A 12,884-nucleotide genomic window follows, 5' to 3' on the forward strand; every position below is an offset into this window, starting at 1 on the left:
GGGCACATGCGCTCGCCAGACAGACAGAGAGAGACATAGAGACAGAAAGCGAGAAATCACTCCCCGGGGGGGGATGGTCACATTGCAATCCCTTCTCCTCCATTCTCCTCTCGGGATCTTGGGCACGCACGCACACGCGTCCAGCATGAGTTTTAAGCCACCGGGTCCGGGACGTGAACTGCGGTCAACTATGTGGGAGTCCAGCGACATAGCCATTACGCTAACTGCTGGTTCCCAAGTGCCTGACACTTTTCAAGCCACTGGGTCTGGGGCTCAACCTGTACCATAAGCCATGTGGGATCCAGCGACCCTAACCTCCACATCACTGACTGGATCATTTCACAGCACTTTCTACATAAATGATTACTACATTGCCAGTAAGTATAAAAGTTTTATTTCTTCCTTTCCTTTATGTATGTTTTCAATTTCTTTAATTTTCAAGTGATTTTACTATGACTGTTTGAATTGTTGAAATGCATGAGGTTTCATGGGTAGAGTAGACTTCGCTCAAGGTCATTTTACTTGAGTCATCTTGTTGGGAGACACCCAGAGATCTCAACTACAGAAGGGAACCCTGGCAGCAACAGATAGGAGGTAGATTCCTGGATTAGGAGGTAGGAGCAGGGAAACTGGGGAAGGATAAAGCAGAACCAGATTTCTCATACCAAGGAACCAGCACTGGGAAGCTACCCTTGTGGGGCCTCTTTCCCCAGGAGTTTCAGAATTGAGACACTTGCTGCTCAGTGGGCATCAGTAGTCAGTCAGTGTTGGCCAACAAAGCATCAACAACTAACAGGGAGAACAACACAACCAGTCAGTTATATAAGAGACTCTTTCTCCCTCTGCTTGTTCTAAAACAATGAAGGGTTTGAACTCAGAATAAGTGGGGGGAGGACTAAATTAGCTCATTCTGCCCATCAGTTGTGAGGAAGAGGGATGTAGAATCAAAGATTATATCATGCACCCTCTCCACACTACAGTCCCTCATGCCACTAGCCTCTCATATGAAAGGGGAAACTTTTAAATCAGATATGAGATTTGAATTTCAAAAAATTCAGACTTCTAATAACCTAAGGGACAAGGGAATTATTAATTTTTTTCTGAGATGCCATTCAAGGATCTGCTATCTTGCGGGAAGGGGGATTCAACATAGGTCAATGGGGGCTGAGACAACAGAAAAATAACAATTAAAAGTTGTAATTCACCCAGTGAAGCTAGGCTAAAAACCAGATATATCTGACTTAAAGACAGCTCTCTAATAAATTAATTGACTGAACATAAATAATGAATTTATCTGGATAAGCCTGTTGTAGAAACCTTGCTGGACCAGCCCATGGTGTGGTGGTTAAGGCAGCTTGGTCCCATATGGCCAACTGGTGCTTCCACCTAGACATAGCTGCTTGAAAAACATGTCAGCACGTGTGCTTCTGTGTCTAAAAATCCTGAGAGAATGGACAGATGGAGGAGAAAGGACTGTGCATGACCATTCCCCACGAGGGTGTCTTCTGTCTCTTTCTTTCTTTCTCTCTCTCTCTCTCAAATGAACATGTCACCTTACTAAAAATTAAAAAAATATCTTCCTGTTTGATGTTAAACCAATAGCTCCCATGGCCTGGGACTCTGAATATTATTGGAAGAAGTATCTGTGAAATCTCAAAGCAAAGCGTCTTAGGAATGAGAGGAATCATTAAAATGCATTTATTAGGCCTTGACAGTAAAGTGGAAAAGATTCAAATAAATTCTCTCTGATCCTCTTAGTTCCACTTTCTTTGCTTTTAAAAAATGGCCAATTCACATTTTAGTCTCGCTTCAAAATGTTTGGGGCTCATCTCAGTACAAATCAATCCTTCCTCAAATACACCACATCTGTGCATACCTATGAACTTCTACATATGTTGGTCCCTTGTCTGGGAATCCTAGTCACCACCTGGAAAACACTCCCTCATCCTTCAAGGTCAACTTCTGTTAATCACCCCCCAAGTGAGAATGACAGCTGACCTTATTTGATTCCCACAGCACTCAGTATAAGTGTGCATAAAGAAAAAAATATATTTTTAGAGATTTTTTGCTACAGGGCATATGCATTTGCCAGAGAGACAAAGAGTGATAGAAAGACAGAAAGCGAAAACTCACCTCCCAGGGAGGATGGACACACTGCAATCCCCTCTCTTTCATTCTCCTCTCAGGATTTTAGGCATCCACATACATGCACCAATCTTGAGTTTCAAGACACTAGGTCTGAAACTCAAACTATGCTAGATTATGTGGGAGTCTAGTGCCTTAACTACTATGCCACCTGCTGGAACCAGATTTTTTTTTTTTTTTAAAGATATTGAGTTAGATCTCCTCTCCTTAATCCATCACTCCTTTCAGGAGGTAATTGCTTCTGACCAGTTCATAAGCAATACTTCATCACACAAAAGTTTGGTACTACAAAAACAAGAAAAATGAAACACATCAGAGAGACTAATCTGATCTACACAATAAAATATTAGCTTGAGGGGGCCAACAGGTGGTGTGGTGGTTAAAGTGCTAAACTCCCACATGATGGACTACGGTTTGAGTCCCAGACCTAAAGGCCTGTTTTCTTATTTTTCCTCTCTCTCTCTGGTCAAAATTTAAAAATAATAGTGATGATGATGAATACAATTTTTTAAAATGAGCTTTTAAAAAACTGGACTTGAGAGGGAATTGGAGAGCAACAAAGAAGCCTGAATAAGCCAAGTAGGTGAGAGAGTTTGGGAGAGTTTGCAGTTGTCAACCTAAAATTAAAGAGGTCTGACCTGAAGTTAATTTACCCTATAAAAGAATCAGTTCAAGCCCAAACTGTAAGGACATCTGCCCAGAGGTAGAGTTCTCAGTTACAGACAGCCAGTATTCCCCAAAATGAAGTCTAGGGTCCATTTTATAGATGGAGCAGGAGAAGAGAAAGTTATAGGAGCTGACATGAAGAATTTACATTGGTTGCCATTTTCAACATAAGCTTTCCATTGGCTATCAGTTTCTTCATGAGTTAAATCTCCTAGACAACCAGAAGTTTCTCAGACATCCAAAAGTAGTTCTCTGAACATCCAGAGCTTATTCTATTTTAACAAGGCATCTAAGTTAATTTATGGCTTAGGCTGTGTATGTTGATCTGGGAACATGTCTCTTTTATTCTTTGAGAAGGTCATAGGTTACAATGAGCATGGCTAAAGTTTCATGTCTGCATACTTCTCAGGATCTAGTTAGCTTGCAATGTCTTACAATTATATTTTCTTTCTCACAGTTAAAGAAAAGAGAGTTTCAACACATTGTGCTGTAATAATTAGATAGTCACATGCCAAAAACGGTACCTCTGTACCATTGCAACTATCACAGTACATGGTATGTGGACAGGGGAGGAAGCAGATGTTTTTGGTAACTGCGTAACAAGGCTTGCCTTTGGCATTCTTAAAGAACCTTCCATAGAGTTGAAGTTGTTTTTCAGTCATTCTACATTCAAGCTATTGTGTCTTTGACCATGACTGTGTAGTGAGGCTGAGCTTTATGCTGGTGACACTTATCTTGTAAATCTTAGCAACTTGGAATTTATTTTAGTGTCTGTTTCCTCCTTTCACTCCCCCACTACCATCTCTAAATTCTCCTCGAGAACAAGGACTGTGCCTTACTCATTTTCCCCACCTCTAGACCAAAATCTAATCACAGCTCTGAATTAATGACTCCCCTAGAAAATCAGACCTTCTTTGGAATGCTACATACAGTCTCCCAGTGGGTTTTAGTGGCATTGCCTGGAAATTAGCCAAGCGTATACACATGCAAGGTTTAAGAATGCTAAAGCTAATCCCACTCGGCCACTTCCTAGTTGTGGGACTGCTAACTCCTTTAAGTCTCAGTTCTCACAACTATGAATTGTGACATTCACTGTTTCAGCTGCATGGAGTAGTTAACTAAGGATTCCATGACTTAACACATGCAAATGTGTATGTTATAAAGAAATAGATACAGTATATCTAAATATAGTCAAATATAGAAGATTTATTCAACTTCTATCCTGAACTTTGCCTCAGAAATGCCCTTATTCCGTACACATAAATATATAATCTGGCATTTCTAAAAGGAAATAAACACATCAACAGTAACAGTATCATCATTATTTATTTTTAAATATGTTTAATTGGCTGAAAGGAGCACTGGACACATAAAACCTGAACGTATACATGATTTTACACTATTAATCTAACTTATTTCGCATCATACACATATCTGTCAGGCAAAGGTTAATAGAGAGTTTATGAAATTCGGAATGCAATTAAGTCTCACAGGAATCTCAGCTGGAGGCCATGCCAGTTTCTATGGCAACCAAAGGGCTCAGGCAAAAAAGTGTTGGGGAGGGAGGGCAAGGGGGATTAATTTAAAGGCAAGATAAGCACATAAATATAGCTCTTGTCTACCTTTTTTTCGAGCTCCAATAAGCAATCCCTACTGCATTTAAATTATGCAAAGAAGAGTATAAATCAGATTTTTTTTTATTATTTCCTAGAATTAAATACATTTTGGCAAATGTTTAAAGCTGATTCTGGTGTTTAAAAATGTATCACCTCTCTGGATATCCAGTTTATAAGTGTGTCAGGTGTGAGTCTCAAATTCCTCCCGAGGAAAAAAAAAGGAGAGACGATTAAAAGAACAGAACAAGATGGTGAGGATGATTAGAGTATATTGTGAATAACCTTCTGAACAGCAACTAATGAGGTTTCACTTATGATCTCAGAAGTTGCAATCAGGCCAAAGGGAGAAAACATGGTCACGAGCAGAACTGGTTTTCCTGCCACTAATTTCACAACATCACTGAATTACAGGAGGCTTTAGCAATCACCCAGTCAAAAACTTTAATCTTATCACCAAAGATGCTTAATGTGAGTAGCAACCATGGCTTGATTCCAGGAATCTGGGATTTTTTTTTTTTTTACTCCAGTTCATTCTATATTCTATACACCACTTTCTTCCTCTTTATGCTTTCTTACATGCAGAATTGAGGAACATTCTTAACCATTTTCCACCCAAGTAGTTTCCAAATGTTAAATGTCCTGATCTCCAGATTATTATAAATGATTTGATCTGCTTTTTAAAAACAGATGACTCTTATTTTGGTATGCTTCACCTAAGCTCTTAATTTGCTCCACATTTGGCACTCAACTTCAGAGGTGCCATCAACACTGGTCTATGGCAGTTCTGCAATTACTCATCTGTTTTATCACATCAGCTCAGCAGCTCTGTTTTTCTTGGCAGCAATGTACACCTATATGGAAGCTCTTGCAGTCCATGCAAGGAGAGTAGAGGTCTAAGAAATCACATAAGCATCACAAGATAGTGATAAAAATAGATGTCATAGTTGTTCCAAATCCAAGTCTCTATAAGGAAATCTTGAAAGTAGAAATCCTCCTCTATAATTTTAAAACCATCTTCAAGTCCAGCTATGGTAGCATGTGCTGGCAGAGGCTGCTACTCAGTAGGCTGAGGCCACATGGGAGGCCTGGGTTTGATTCCCAGTTCACTCTAATAGGGGTGCACCTATAGAGTCAGTTACTCGAAAAGCTAAGATAAGAGAATCATGACATATTAAGACCCTATTTATCAAAAAGTAAACTGTGAGGACCAGCAAATGGCATAATGGCTGCTATGCTGGACTCCCATATAGCTGACCATGGTTTGAGTTCCGGACCCAGAGACTTAAAACTCACACCAGATGTGTGTGCATGCATATCCAAAATGCTAAGAGAAGAACGGGGAAGGGATTGTGGCATGGTCATCCCCCACCTCCCCATGGATGATTTTTCACTTTCTGTCTCTCTGGCAAGCACACATGCCTTATAGCAAAAACCTCTCTAAAAATAAATAAGTAAATAAATAAACAAACAAACGAACAGACGATGTTCAAACTGTATTTGTGAAGTTACATGAACCTCAAGAGTTTGATACAGTAAAAGAGATCAAGTTGCCAAAAAAGAGAATCATCCATAATGAGCCTGGAGTCAGAATGAAAACCCCAGGCTCAATTCTCAGGAATCTTTCCTCATTGTCTAGAGGTTAATCAGCTCTGGTGAGGCTGAGCTGGCTTGATAAATTTCCACTCTGCAAAATCAGGGTACTATTCCTGAGTACCAACATCATGGAATGTTTGGTATTGCTAACTTAGTCCACTATTGTATTGCTAGTAGAAATACCCAAGATGGGTAATTTATAAAAATAGAAGTTAATTTGGCCCATGATTCTGGTGTCTGGAAAATCCAAAGGCACAAAATGGCAGAGGACAGAACACTGAGCAGAGCAGAGCACAGTCCAGATCCATGTGGGTCTAAGCCTGCCTCATTTCTTCTCCGTAGAAACTCACCAGAACTAAATCATGGGACCTCTCCTTGACTATCTAATTGCTAATCTCTTTCCCCAAATTCCACCTTTTGACACCATAATTGGATTGAGTTTTCACTTTCTTAATCTCATTACAATGGCTGGACATGTATATTTGAGGGGGTATATTCAAACTATAGTAATCACTATAGGAACCTACTGAGAATAAACCAAGATCTGTTCCAGTTAAATTGTGAGTCAAGAATACAGAACAGCTAAAGACTCATGAGAAATTTAGAAAAATCCTAAAGGATAACCTTTTTTTTTTCATTCTGTAACCTCAAGTTAAAAATGTGATAAAAAATAGACTAGCATTATAATTCAGTATCATTGTTAAAATAGTAATATACTGGGACCAGTAGATGTCATAGCAGTTATGTGTCTGGACTCCCACATAGTCAACCATGGTTCAAGTCCCAGACCCAGTGGCTTAAGACTCATGCAAGGAAGATTATCCTTCACATGGGAAAAAAAGATAAAAACATTCTCGGATAAACAAAACCTGAAAAAATTTACCAATTCCAGACCAGCTCTTTAAGAAGTTCTGAAAGGAGTGCTATACCAGGAAAACTAAAGTCAGATAGACAGATATAAGAGAAAAAACAACCAAGAAAATGGCTCACTTAATGATAGGAACATGTCCAGAAATATCAATAATAATTGAATGTTGGTGGATTAAATTCTCCCATCAAGAGACGCAGACTAGCTGAATGGAAAAAAAAAAGAAAAAAAGAAAGCCTCTACCTGTTGCCTACAAGAAATACACCTTATGGATAAAGAAATACATAGACTAAAAGTGAAGGGATTGAAAAAGGTACTCCATGCAAATGGAAATCAAGAAAGGACTGGATCAAGATACGGATTTCAGACAAAATAGGCTTTAAGAAAAAAACTGTAAGAAGAGACAAAAAAAGGGTATTATAAAAGGGTATTATAGTAAAAGTGGTCATTCACCAAGAAGATATAACACATAAATATCTATGTGCCCAACTCAGGAGCACCTAAATATGTGACAGAAAGCTCGCTAGAGCTAAAAGGAAAGATAAGTTGCAACAGTCTAATTGTTTGGGGTCTCAACACCCCATTCTCTCTTTTAGACAGATCTTCTAGACAAAAAATAAGCAGAGAGTTACAGGACCTAAATGATACTATAAATCAAATGGACTCGACATCTATAGAACTTTCCATCCTAAGACCACAAAATATACGTTATTCTCACTCCTGCATGGAACCTTTTCAATGACTGACCACATGATAGGTCACAAATCAAGCCTTTACAGATTCAAAGGCATAGAAAGTATATCCGGCATCTTCTCTGATATGATGGAATTAAACTTGACATTAATTTTAGGAAAAAGCCTCAAAAATACACAAATACATGGAAACTAAACAACCTACTTCTGAATGACTTCTCAACTACCAAATAAATTAAGTCTGAAATCAAAAAATTTATGTAAACAAATGATAACAAGTATACAAGTTTCCATAATCTATGGGACACTGCAAAAGCAGTCATAAGAGGGAAAATCATAGCAACTGCTGTGCATAAGAAAAACATGGAAAAGTGTCAAATAGACAATCTATCATAATTTCTCAGGAAATTGGAAAAATAGGGGGGAAAATCCCAGGAAAAAAGAAATAATAAAAATTCGAGCATAAATAGATGAAATAGAAAATAAAAGAACTACACAGTAAATAAATTAAAGCAAAAGCTGGTTCCTTGAAAAAATTAACAAGATTGGCATACCATTAGCTAGACTGATGAAGAAGAAAGAGACTAGATAAGTGAAATACACAATGAAACAGGCAATATTACAATAGACACAATAGAAATACAAAACATCCTTTGAGGATACTATGAGTGACTATATACCAACAAATAAGAGGACATCGAGGAGATGGACAAATTTCTGGATGCATATAACCTACCAAGATTGAATCAGGAGGACATAGAAAGCCTGAATAGACCTGTCACAAGACATGAGATTGAATCGGTAATAAATAAGCTCCTGGCAAAGAAAAGCCCAGGTCCTGATGCCTTTACTTTTGAATTCTACAAAACTTTTAAGGAAGAGTTATCCTCCATTCTACTCAAATTATTTCTAAAGTCCCTAAAGGGAGGAAAACTCCCAAATTCATATAATGAAGCCTCCATCATCCTCATTCCCAAAACTGGAAAAGACATGACAAAAATGGAAAACTACAGATCAATATCTCTGAAGAATATAGATGCAAAAATTCTCAACAACAAAATACTTGTAAATTGTATCCAACAATACATAAAAAAGATTATTTATCATGACCAGATAGGCTTTATTCTGGAGATGCAAAGGTGGGTCAACATACACAAGACCATAAACATAATACACCCTATTAACAGAAAGAAAGATAAAAACCATATGAGCATTTCAATCAATTCAGAGAAAGCATTTGCCAAAATACAACATCCCTTTATATTTAAGACTGTCAACAAGATTGATATAGGAGGGTCATTTCTCAACACAATAAAAGCCATATATGAAAAACCTATAGCTAATATTATACTGAATGGGGAAAAGCTTAAAACTAATACAAGACAAGGCTGCACATTTTCTCCATTCCTTTTTCAATAGAGTGCTGGAATTCTTAGCCAATGCAATCAGAAAAGAGAATGATATAAAAGGCATTCAAATAGGCAAAGAAGAGTTGAAAATATCTTTATTTGCAGATGACATGATGGTATACTTAGAAAACTCAAAGGTTTCCATAAAAAACCTTCTTGAAGAAACAAATTAATACAGTAAAATGGCAGGATACAAAAATCACATCCAAAAATCTATAGCATTTCTATATATGAACAACAAGTTGACCGAGGTGGAACTGAAGAAAGGATTCCCTTTTACCATATCCACAAGATGTATAAGATACCTAGGGATAAAACTAACCAAGGAACTCAAAGACCTTTACAAAGAAAACTATGAAAATCTTTTAAAAGATATTGAAAATGACACAAAAAAGTGGAAGAACATCCCAACTTCCTGGATTAGAAGAATTAATATAATCAAAATGGTAATTCTACCCAAATTTAACACAATTCCAATTGAATTACCAGAGACATTCTTCATGGATCTAGAAAAAACAATCGTAGAATTTGTCTGAAATCATAAAAGACCCCAAATTGACAAAGCAATCCTGCGCAAGAAGAGTAGAATGAGCAGCATCTCACTCCCTGAACCCAAAATATACTATAAAGTTGTGATGATCAAAACAGCATGGTATAGGCACAAAAACAGACAGGTGGACCAGTAAAATAGAATAGACATCCCAGAAATAAACCTCAAAACACAACAACCAGCCAATTCAGTAGAAAAAAAGAAAACCTCTTTAGCAAATGATGTGTTGGGAAAACTGGATATCTACCTGCAGAAAGATGAAACTGGATTCCCATCTTTCACCATTTACAAAAATCAACTCAAAATTGATCAAAGACCTCAACCAAGACCTCAGATTATAAAATTACTGGTGTAAAACACTGGGTAAACTCTGGGAGACATTTCGGTAGGCAAAGATTTCTTAAATAAGACTCCCAAAGCACGGGTAATAATCCCCAAAGTAGACAAATGGGATTATATCAGATTAAGAAATTTCTGCACAGCAAAGGACCCAGTAATTAGTGTGAATAGAGAGCCCTCAGAATAGGAGAATATTTTAGTAAACTATGCCTCAGATAAGGTACTGATAAACAGAATACCCAGGGAATTCAAGCAGCTTATCTGAAAAAAAAAATGATTACCCCAAATATAAAATGGGAAAATTAGCTGAACAAAAATCTCTCTAAGGAAAACATACAGCCAAAAAGTATATGAGGAGGGACTAGCAGTTAGTGTAATGGCTATGTCGCTGGACTCCCATGTAGTCAACTGTGGTTCGCGTCCCGGACCCAGTGGCTTAAAACTCATGCCGGGTGCATTGGCGTGTGTGCCCAAGATCCCGAGAGGAGAATGGAGGGGAAGGGATTGTGGCATGGCCATCCCCCCTGGGGGGGGGGTGATTTCTCGCTTTCTATCTCTCTCTATCTGGTGAGCACACGCGCCCCTATAGCAAAAAACTCTCCAAAGAAAAGCATATGAGGAAATGCTCAGCATCCGTCATCATAAGGGAGCTACAGATTAAAACCACAATGAGATACCACCTAACCCCTGTCAAAATGGCAAAGATTAAAAATACAAAAAATGATCAGTGTTCGTGGGGTTGTGGTGAATGGGGAACTCTCCTACAGTGTTGGTGGGAATATAAATTGGTCCAATCACTGTGGAAAACAATGGAGGTTCCTCAAAAGACCTACAGAACTACCCTATGATCCAGCTATCAAACTCCTGGTTAACTATCCAAAGTACAGAACGCTCAGTCAGAAAAGCATTTGCATGTCAACATTTATTGCAGTATTTTTCACTAAGTGCTAAGACATGGAACCAACCCAAATGTCCACAAACAGATGAATGGATTGAAAAAGTGTGGTACATATACTCTGTGAAATACTATTCAGCCATAAAAAAAAAAAAAAAAAAAAAAAAAAAAAAAACAAGACCTTGGCATTTGATAGAAAGTGGTCAAATATGGAAGATTTATTGCCGAGCGAAGCAAGCCAGGCTATTAAAGCTTTGACAAGCATATGAATTTGATACTCTGTGATTGTGATAAGTTCAGGAAGATCAAGCCAAAGAATGAGAAGCAGGCAGAGCATGAAGAAAAGTAGGTTTGGGGTCTAGTGTTGTCACATAGGAAGAACTTGGTATCCATGACTGTAGAGGGGCCACCTCCCAAAGATACTGGCATTGCTCGGGTACCACTTGTTGGAGCTGCAGGAAGTCCTGGGGTTGGCAGAGCAGCTAGCAGAGGAGTCCCAGCTGGTGTACCAATTCCTCAGGCTCCTGCTGGGTTAACTGGCCCTGTCCAAGGAGTGAGGGGCCCATCCCAGCAGGTGATGATTCTACAGGGCAGAGGCACTATAGCAGCTGCTGCGGTTGCTGCTACTGCCAGCATTCCTGGAGCCCCAACCCAGTACCCCCCAGGATGGGGGACTCTATCCCCACTGGTAGGCAAAGCAATCCCACCTCCAGGCATTATGGCACCTCTACCTGGTATGAGACCACCCATGGGTCCACCAATTGGGCTTCCCCCAGTGAGATGCAGGCTGATAGACATGCCTCCTCCAAGAATGAGACCCCCTCACCAGGGATCAGTGGTCCACCTCCCCCAGGAATGTGTCTACCAAGATCCTTGGATACTATTGAACCAATTGAATCACTTTTTTCCTGTAGTGTGTCCTGTAAAATTGTGTAGAGCATTTGTGAGCTTTTTGTTCCCCACTTCTACATTAAAAACAGCTAATAATAAATACGTAGAGAATTTTTTTAATTTTATGTCTTCACTTAATATATATGACTGTTCACACTCAATGGAAGAGATTGAAAGATTGGAGGACATAAAAACAATGAAAATAGTTATGAATACTGGAGACAGTGTGGAAGAAAGGTGGGAGAAGGGAAGAGTATAGGATAAGAAATCAGGTAGAAAATACAGAGAGGCAAGACATTTGCAGGACACAGAAATAATGTATTACCTGTTGATGATAACATGTATAGTATTCTAAACTGGACTGGTCTGAGATGTATTTGATGTTGGGAAATTCTCTCTTTACAAGCCAAACAATGTCTAGTAATTGAATGCCTTAAAAACAAACAAAAAAGAAGATAAAAATAAACAAATTTTTTAAAAAATTAAATAAATCTGAATTCTGACAAAACCAACCTCATGTGCATGCATGCCCAAGATCCTGAGAGGAGGATGGAAGAGGAGAGATTGCAGCATGGTCATCCCCCTTGGGGGTGGTTTCTCCCTTTCTGTCTCTCTGTCTCTCTTTGTCTCTCTGAGAAGTACACGTGCCCTATTGCAAAAATCTCTCTCTCTAAAAAAAAAAAAAAGTAAGCTACTGCTACTTTTGAAAGGTTTGCATTGAATAAAATCTATTGTTTCTTTGCTTCAAATAAGTATAATAGACAAATTTCATAGTAGAAAATTCCTTCTGGTGATTTTTCTTTGTTTTTAAAGAATTATTTTATTTAACTTTATTTATTTATTTATTTTTATTTGACCAGAGGGGGACAGAGTAAGAGTGAGAGAGAGAGAGAGAAAGTGAGAAAGCAAGCTACCAGGTCCAGGACTTGAACTGCAGTTAGCCATGTTGAAGTCTAACGCCTTTAACCACCACACCATCTGCTAGCCCCCCTCTTGGTGATTTTTCTAGGCCATTGACTATGTTTAAAATGGATGGTTTGTGCAAGTGGCTGGACTAGAATCTAATTCACCACCTATATTTTAAGATTGAGAAAGAAGATAAAAAGTTCTGACCTAACCTATCTCTTGAAACCACATTCCTTCTGAACTTCTTTTTCCCCTTTTATAGAATGGATATTATCTCTGCCAATATTATTAGGAGAATAACAAGACAATGATTG

General features: G+C 38.5%; 1 pseudogene; it reads left to right on the forward strand.

Moving 5' to 3' along the window:
• The first annotated feature begins 11,023 nt into the window (after positions 1-11,023).
• Positions 11,024-11,709, forward strand: LOC102499011 (small nuclear ribonucleoprotein-associated protein N pseudogene; annotated as a pseudogene).
• Positions 11,710-12,884: the final 1,175 nt, after the last annotated feature.

Source organism: Tupaia chinensis, unplaced genomic scaffold (assembly GCF_000334495.1).
Source record: "Tupaia chinensis unplaced genomic scaffold, TupChi_1.0 Scaffold000199_1, whole genome shotgun sequence".
Lineage (NCBI taxonomy): Eukaryota > Metazoa > Chordata > Mammalia > Scandentia > Tupaiidae > Tupaia > Tupaia belangeri.